Source organism: Chenopodium quinoa, unplaced genomic scaffold (genome assembly GCF_001683475.1).
Source record: "Chenopodium quinoa cultivar QQ74 unplaced genomic scaffold, ASM168347v1, whole genome shotgun sequence".
In the NCBI taxonomy this organism is placed as follows: Eukaryota; Viridiplantae; Streptophyta; class Magnoliopsida; order Caryophyllales; family Amaranthaceae; genus Chenopodium; species Chenopodium quinoa.
The window spans coordinates 5521820-5530515 of NW_018745448.1; the positions used below are offsets into that span (position 1 = coordinate 5521820).

Here is an 8696-nt window from a genome sequence, read left to right on the forward strand (position 1 = left end):
AATAATAAGTCAAAGAAAATTTGACCAAAGAGTTTGTAACTACCTTACAAACGCCAGTTACAAGTATAAATTTTTGTTTTTTTTTTTGAAGCAACAATTATTAAGTTTCTGCTTCTTATTAATCTTATTTACTAGGTTTGAATTTTTATTAATAGTCACACACACCATAATTTTTATTAATCAATCACTTTAAGTCAAAGAAAATTTAATTAGACGCTAGTAATTTTAATAGGTTTGAATTTTTTTTAATAGTCACACACACCATAAATTTAATTGTTCCTATTAAGCAGAAACTCAAAGTAATTTTTATTGAAGGTTTTTCTAAAAAAAAAATTAATTTTCCTATTAAGCTTACACTTACAGGGAGATTCGCATAAATAAAAAAAACAAACTTTTTTGCACTTTCGCTCCAACTGCTCGCGCGAGGGAGATCCTTCTCTTCGCTGCTCCTCCTTCTCCTTCGCTGCTCCTCACTCCATTCAATACGGTTTTGGTTTTTCGAATTTGGGATCAGTTTTAGTGGTTTTATAACAAGGTTTTGAGGTATGTAATTTTTCAAATTAGGGTTCTTGTACTTTCGAATTATTGGTTTTACATGTAAATTCGATTTGAATGTTGTTGTTTTCAATTAATTGATTAATTTTTAATCAAATTGGATTATTAAAAACCAAGAAAATTAGGTTTTGATGAATAATTTCGAACAAATATTATCGGAAAAGTGTTCCTTGGGTGAATTTTTGGAGCTGGTGTTGCTGTATTCTCTGATCCATGCTTTGTATCCCAATTTTCCCAAGCTTTCAGCAGAATGGGATCATAAGGACCTTGACAAACCTTAATACTGAAAAAAAAAAAAAAATTAAGAATCTATCATAGTTTGTGTGACTGCTCTGTGTGTGTGTGTGTGTGTGATTCTGTGTGTGTGACTGTGTGTGTGTAAATCTTGTATTGAATCAATCACTTTGATATATTAATACATCTATCTCTTCGTCTAAACTGCTAATTTGAATTTTGGTAGAATAATCTCCAGTAGGTGTATGAAATTATACTATTCTAGTCCAGTGTATGCTACATCTAGTGCTATTATAAATGATTTGGATATGATTTATAAGCATTGCACTTCATCTAGGTGCCTAATTTATTGACAGTTTGACACTGAAACTGCTCCTATATATGGAAAGCAAAAAAAATAATTATTTCTTTCATTCTAAGTAGTTATAAGTCTGGGCAGAACTATCCTTTGGGATAGTGAAATGGTATGAAATTTGTATTCTGGTGAAACATAAGGCATTTGGGAAGTTGGGTTCCATTGTCTTCTGCCCCTTTTCTACTAGGATGTTTTGTGGTGAAACATCTATAATTTGTTTCAAAGAAGTCCCTGAAACATAATAATAATCTTATTGAGTAGTCTAATTAACAATCAATCCACTTGGCTAGACCCTATTGAATGAGGGCTAATAAAATTCAGAACTGATATTCAGAGCTGAAATCAGAGCTGAAAATAAGAACATTAAGATAATGTCAAGTTGTTGTTCGAAATTATGGTGGTTGTTCTATTGTAATTGTATTAGTTTGTTTCTAATGTACTTGTTCTAATAGTTATATGCTTGCTTGCACTATAATTTGTAGTTAGAAATGAATCGTGATTGGATGTATATTGAAAATCGAACTCAACCCGAGTTCTTGAACGGGATTGAGGAATTTTGTAGATTGCTATGGAACACCAGAGGACTACGAAAGGGGAAACAATCTTTTGCCCTTGTCGTGATTGCAACAATGTGAAGAAGTGGAAGGAATTTATGAGTCTAATTTAACCTTTTTTTCACAATGGGTGATTTCAGGGCAAGCAATAATAAGGTGTTTGGAAGGGTGCTATGATGGAATTTCAAGAAGGTTACAGACCCTTGATCTCTATTCTCTTTCAAGAAGATAGATGTTTATTTAACTTATAATTTAAAGTACGTAGAGAGGTTGAAAGTAAGCCAGTAAGGTGTCATTATACATAATTTCCTTTCTGTAGATCTTGATTATTTGTTTATTGATTATTTCTATGTTGCATTTTGATTCATATAATAATATATAAATTACTTGTGATGGTTGATGATATTTTGCATTATTAGTTGATTATTTTTACATTTTGTTGGGATTAATTCGGTCTATTTTTTATAAATTTTGCTTATTACTATTGATTTTGATCTATTTTTCACATTTTGCTAATTTGGTCAATTTTGTTGATTTGAGTCTTATATTCCTACATCTTATTTTTTTAATACCCTGATTTGATAGTATTAGTACTATATATCTTTCCTAATTGAATATGAACTTTCTGATTTTCAGTTATTATGCTGGTGGAAATGACCTGGATTAAGCTAGTAGAAATGATAAATAAGAGAGCTAGTTCTTGGAATCAAGGTCTATGGTGATTAGTGGTTCGATTGATGTAATACAGAAAAATTATTATAGGTTATTTCATTGTGATTGGATTATAGGGTTGAGCTCGATTCATTCATCTGCTCATGTCGATGCTTGATTCACTCTTCGTTAAGGGGTCTCTGTCTTTGACTTTTTGAGGTAGCCATGATTATTGTGAGCCAACTAAAGTATTCATTGTTATCTTGATTTGTGCTCTTAAATTGCTTTTTTATTTCAATTTTGGTTTGGTTTTCAATTCATTGAATGAAACTTTATAATGATTGTTACCTTCTTATGCTCAATTCTCTTTTCTTTAATCTTTTGTCAGGTTGCATTTTTTTTATGTGGGAAGAAGACTATCTTGAAGAGCAACCATTCTCATGGTTTCCAGAACATTGAAGGTGCTCCCAATTATTGCTAGGTACTACAATTTTCATTACATAATTCAATCACCCAGATTATGTTAACCTTATATGTTTTAGTTACTGAATTCATAGTTGAATTTCAGAACTGAAATTCAGAGTATTGGGAGGATAGCTCGGATGACTGTGTTTCCTTTTGGACATGAGACATGACTGGACATAATAATGCATCCTTGAAATCATTACCATCCTACAACTGTCAATATTGTTATTTTGGCTGACTTAACTACTTATAAGAATTGCTTTTTACTTTTGATCTTGATGAGGAAGCACAGTCTCCAGTTTCTGTTGTATGTGAACTTATTTTCGGGATAATTTTATGCAGGTCTTAATGAAAATTAATGTAGGTTGAAATTTTTTATGTATCCAGCTTTAGATTCATTGACATGTTGGTTTGGTTTCAAGTGCTGCACAACAGTGAACTTCGCTTTGAATATCACATTTTAGTTGAAGCAACTGTTGGTTTTCTTTGTAGTCACATGAGGTTTTATTTGCTTAGCTTGAAATGCTAGCCGAATGAGGTGAAGCAATAAGAGAATTTATTTCCAAATTGAACAAGTTATCCTTAAAAGTTGCATTCTGCTGAACCCTTAAGTAGTTTGCTAATATTTAATTAATTTGTTCATGATCATTTGTTAGCTTAGCATTTAATCATAGTAGTTTGTTGAACCGTAAGTGGAGCCCAAGTTTTGCAGAACAACCCCCATTCCTTGATGCCTTTTTGTACTGGTCAATAACTTAATATCATGTGGCTTATTTTATATCAATTATTTATAATGAGAAAGATTCTCTCTAAAATGTATTCCATTCTTGTCTAGGCTTCAAAAGGGTCACAATAGAGAAATATTTATTGGCATCGGCTTCCAAACAATCTTCCGTAATTACATAAATAACCTAGCTATTATTTTCCCCTTCTTCTGGTGGATGGTGCTGTTAAAACTGCTAAGCTTTGAAGTACAACAAAGTTCCGTTGGATTAATTTAAGCATAAATAAGATTTAGTTTCTTGAAATTATTGTGTTCAACAATGTGGTGGTACCGAATGTGCTTATTGTGATATATATATGAGATAGTATCTTTTCATAGCGATTGCAAGGGTAATTTGAAATAGGTTAGTGATGAATTTACCTCTTCTTTGCAAGCTAAAATTCTTTATATGAGTTTTGGTTGATGTTTTATTTTTATTATATATAATAGACACGTACTTTTTATATTAGCAGGGGTATTTGGCATTTTTCAAAACTGGCAGCCTACAACGATGTAGAATTATTGGATGAGATTCGAGAACAACAGGCTAAGTTTTTTAGACTTATTTTTTTGTTGAAAGACTAGTTATCTTATTAATCGATATTATGATTAATCTCATTTAGCTTAATAAAACAATAATGTAGCACATTTCTATAAATCTACTTTTATTTAGCCTAGTGTTATTGTTATTACATTTATAAATTATAAATCAATGATTGTTTTATTCAAGTTTTAATTGTTTTTTGAAAAGTATAGTTAATTTTGTTGCATTGTATTGTTGTGGATGAATAATTCCAGTTGTGTGGAATTATTTGGAGTGTTTGTATTGTATGTTATGGGTGAATTTAAGTTATATGGAAGTATTCGGTACGTGTTTTGTTTGTTGAATTGTAACAGGTTGTAACCCATTTGACGATGGGACGTTTGGTAGGATATACTACCATTTTTGTATTCGAATCAAATATTTATATAAAAAAAATTATTTATTAGTAACTGGCGTAATATAATGCTAGTTACTAATAGTATTTTTTTAAGAAAATATAAAAATACATTCGTAACTGGCGTTAATATTTGCCAGTTACGAATAATACGCTAATTGTAACCAACGTAACTAAATGCCAGTTACGAATAGTATGCTTTCTACTAGGAAAATAGGCTTTTTGTAACTGGCGTTAGGTTAAGCCAGTTACGAATAGTACAGTATTTGTAACTAACATTAGCCAGTTACAAATAATTTACACTAATTGTAACGGTGGCATTCGCAACCAACAATGCCAGTTACAAAAAGTCAATTACGCCAGTTACAAATAGCACTTTTTCTACTAGTGCCTTACCCTTAGGAATGGCAATTCTAAATGGATATCCGCAAATTCGATCCACCCGAAATAAATAAATGGACGAAAATCCGCATTAAATGGATGAAGGGCGGGTGACGGATCGGGTCGGATTCGGTTGGGGCTACGTTTCATCCGTCACCTTATCCGTCATCCGTTTATCACCTGATCCGCAGTCCATCCGTATATATATAAAAAAAATCTCAATTTTCTTATATACTAGTATACTACAGTATGTATGTATTGTATATTTCTAAAAAAAAAAAAATTCTAAAAATTCTTTAATTTAATTTTAAAAAATATAAAACCTCCCTCAATTCCTAATTATGTAGTACCGAAATAAGTTCATGATTCCGTTCAAAAAAAAAAGTAAGTTCATGATTATTTTTATTGCTATAGTTTGGAATAAAAATTTAATTAATGGTTTACTTTTTAAGTTTAAAATTGGCTAAAAGCTTTTTTTTTTTATTTTTTATTTTAACGTATTAGATTTTATAGTTAGAGTAGGATTATAATTATCACCCGTTAAGCATCCGATCCACCCGTTTCATCCGCGGATGACGGATGGATCAGATGCGGGTGATGGGTTTTGCGGGTGACGGGTGGATCGGGTGGAGCGGATGATTAATTCGGGTGGATGCGGGTGGAGCTCCGACCCGAATCCGATCCGTTGCCATTCCTACTTACCCTCCTTTGTGTACCAATTGCAGGAAGCAATGTGGACGAGAGAGATCAGGGATGATACGATCGACTTATATTGTGGTTGATATTTTCCCACCGGAGACTAATCTCCTCCGGGCCCCAAAAAGTAAGGAAAAGGAGTATTCAAGGTCATGGGCTAAAAGTGGAGAATTATAGACTTTGAACCAATTAGGACATGTCTGCTTGAATTTGACATACAATTAGCTCTATGTTCATGTCAAATTTAGGTGTTTGATGAACATACATTTAACTATGTATAATAGTTATTTGAATTTGTAAATGTTTTCTAGTGCAACATTGTATATGATTTTTTAAAAATTAATTTTAATGAAATTTCCATTTATTTTGTCATGAATTTTAAATTTTTGTTTTTTATTTAGGTTAACAACAACAAAATTAATTTTAATGAAATTTCCATTTATTTTGTCATGATTTTTAAATTTTTGTTTTTTATTTAGGTTAACAACAACAACAACAACAATAATAATAATACTAATAATAATAATAATAATAATAATAATAATAATAAGTAATGGTCGTGGCATACTGACATTAAGTGTAATTGTTGTTGCGCTGGCTAACTATAGCCGTCACATTAGCTATATACTCCTAATGCAATAAATGTAAGGTTGTCGTCGCATTAGATATATAGCTAATGCAACGGCTATAAGCTTACCATTGCATCAGGTCTTCTTACCGTGGTGTAGGCAAGCATTAATCCCCTAGCTTAAACCCCACTGTGATCATACACTAAAGTACGGTGGCGTCCAAAGGGAAGGAAGCTAGAGCAAAAGAGTCGCCAACAAGTTTTAAGAACTTGTAAACTGTTTACAGGGTGAAGGTTACACCCCTTAACGATCCAAGAGATCGTCAACTCCATAAGGTCTTGAACCAAATAGGGTTCGGGGATGAAGGTACAAATCCAACCTAAAAGAGATTGAACCTGCCTTAATAATAGGCCTCTACTTTATTCTGATCGTATTCATGTGCGCTTTCTGACTAACATGCAATCAATAGGATTAATCCTAAACCTGTTTAACTATGTTGGTGGAATATTAATGCACAAATAAAACTATTATTGGCGATCACTTGAATTATAATCAAATTAACCCTAAACAAGATTATTAATTATCTTATTAAGCGTGATTAAAAGTACCAATTCCCTTTAAACATGCATAAAATGCGTGATCAAGCAATAACAATAAAATATCAAGCAACATAATAATTCATAAATAATAATAATTATAATCATAATTATAATCATAATCATGATCATAATAATCTCAATCATAATAATACTAATAATAATTAAAATAATCAATAATAATAATAATAATAATAATAATAATAATCATAATAATCATAAAATAATCATAATAATGTTAAAGCATAATAATAGCAAGATCCTAGGCATGATACTAACAAGATTAATAACAAACCCTAGCATGTCACTAAACAATAAAAGTCAAAGCTTTAACCCTAACATGATACTAACAATCATAAATAATAGAAAGAAAATAAAAGGCATCATACTTTTAATCATACTTAATATTAAAGTTACCCTAGACATGATACTAGGAATTTATTGTTGTCACCCTAAACATCAAATTAAGGAAAACATCCTAACATGATACTAGGAATCAAAACAACAATCTAAGCATGATCTCTATATCATAATATCAATTAAAACCATTTAAGTACTTACTTGGATGCCTCGTACCTCTTTCTAATAACAAAATACACACGTTAGTAACTTCAAGGAAAATATAAACAAAAAAATTAAATAGTTGAAAGAGAGATTTGGGACCAAACCCTCAGAAATTAAACCTTTCATGTCTAGGGCGAAGGCAACTTCGAATATGGCTTGGTGTGTCTAAGTCTAATGAATGCGGAATTTTTATATTTGAGAGAAGGCTAGTTTAGAAAAGAGAGAGAGAGAGAGTAATCAAGAAAATCTTGATGAGAGTTGGTGAGTCTTCGTGAGAATTGATGATGAAAACGGAGTTTTTAGGAGACTATTTATAAAGAAAATCAGCCAAAAAGATAAAACATCAAAACAGTGTTCTGACGCGGATAAAAATTTATTAGCGCCAACGCTGGTCATTGGCACTAGACGCTGACCTTAGCGCCAGGCACCAAGGCTAGCGCCAAGCGTAGCGTCAGGCGCTACAGCTGGCGTTTGGCGCTGACTCAGAAATTCACGCGTTTTCTTAAAATCACATAGAAATTGCCGTACATGAGGATAAAATCGTATCTCCTCAAAAATGTTCTTTGATCTTAATTAAAACTTTGAAAAGTCAACAAAAGTTAATTTATCAATGCTAATTGAATTAGGAATGAAAAGAAACTTCTAGAAGAATCTAGAAAACTAAAACCATTCCTAATTGCATTAGGAATGATAAATCCATATTAGGCCCTCCTCTAGATCATTGGGCCGCATATAAGGCTCAAATCGGGCCCAGTTCAGTAAATTGGCCATAACTTCCTCAATATTCATCGGAATTGGGCTTATAATATATCGTTGGAAAACTCTTTTCAAACCCTATCCAACTACACTGCTATTGGACCCATATCATGGACCAACCAAAGTGGATTGGCTGTTTTCTTAAAATAGGTTTTCAAAAACAGAGAGAAGAGAAAAGAAATTAAAATTTTCCGCAACACTGAACTTTCCACACTTTCACTTCATTCAATTATGATTCGACATGAAAGGTACTCATCATCGGGTTTGGTTTTGGGGAGACACAAATGGGTGTCTACAGAAGCCCCCACTTTGACTAAGTTTGGAGAAACGCAAGTTTCGAAAACAAAAGTTAAAGTAGCGATAGGGACGGAGAATTATTCAGAACGTTCTGCGATCCTAAATCACTCTTGTAACGCCGATACCTGCAAAACTAGCATTAGTTAAAACAGATAAGAAAGTTAAGAAACGCGTATCTTGCACCGTCGAGCACACGTCTCTGAAGTAACCGATTTGTTGCTGCTTTTTCTGTTTTGATGACCCTCTGCTCGCTAGAGAATTCCATCCTGCTTGAAAACTGCTACGCTTCCAACTGCTTCCAATTCCGCCATGATAATCAGGG

The 8696-nt window shown here is 32.3% G+C and overlaps 1 long non-coding RNA gene across 1 annotated transcript; it reads left to right on the forward strand.

The window, feature by feature from the left end:
* Positions 1-304: 304 nt before the first annotated feature.
* Positions 305-4539, forward strand: LOC110713685. Its single transcript, XR_002510033.1, has 5 exons — positions 305-543; positions 1839-1890; positions 2335-2568; positions 2738-2830; positions 4051-4539. It is a non-coding gene; the product is annotated as an uncharacterized LOC110713685 (long non-coding RNA).
* Positions 4540-8696: the final 4157 nt, after the last annotated feature.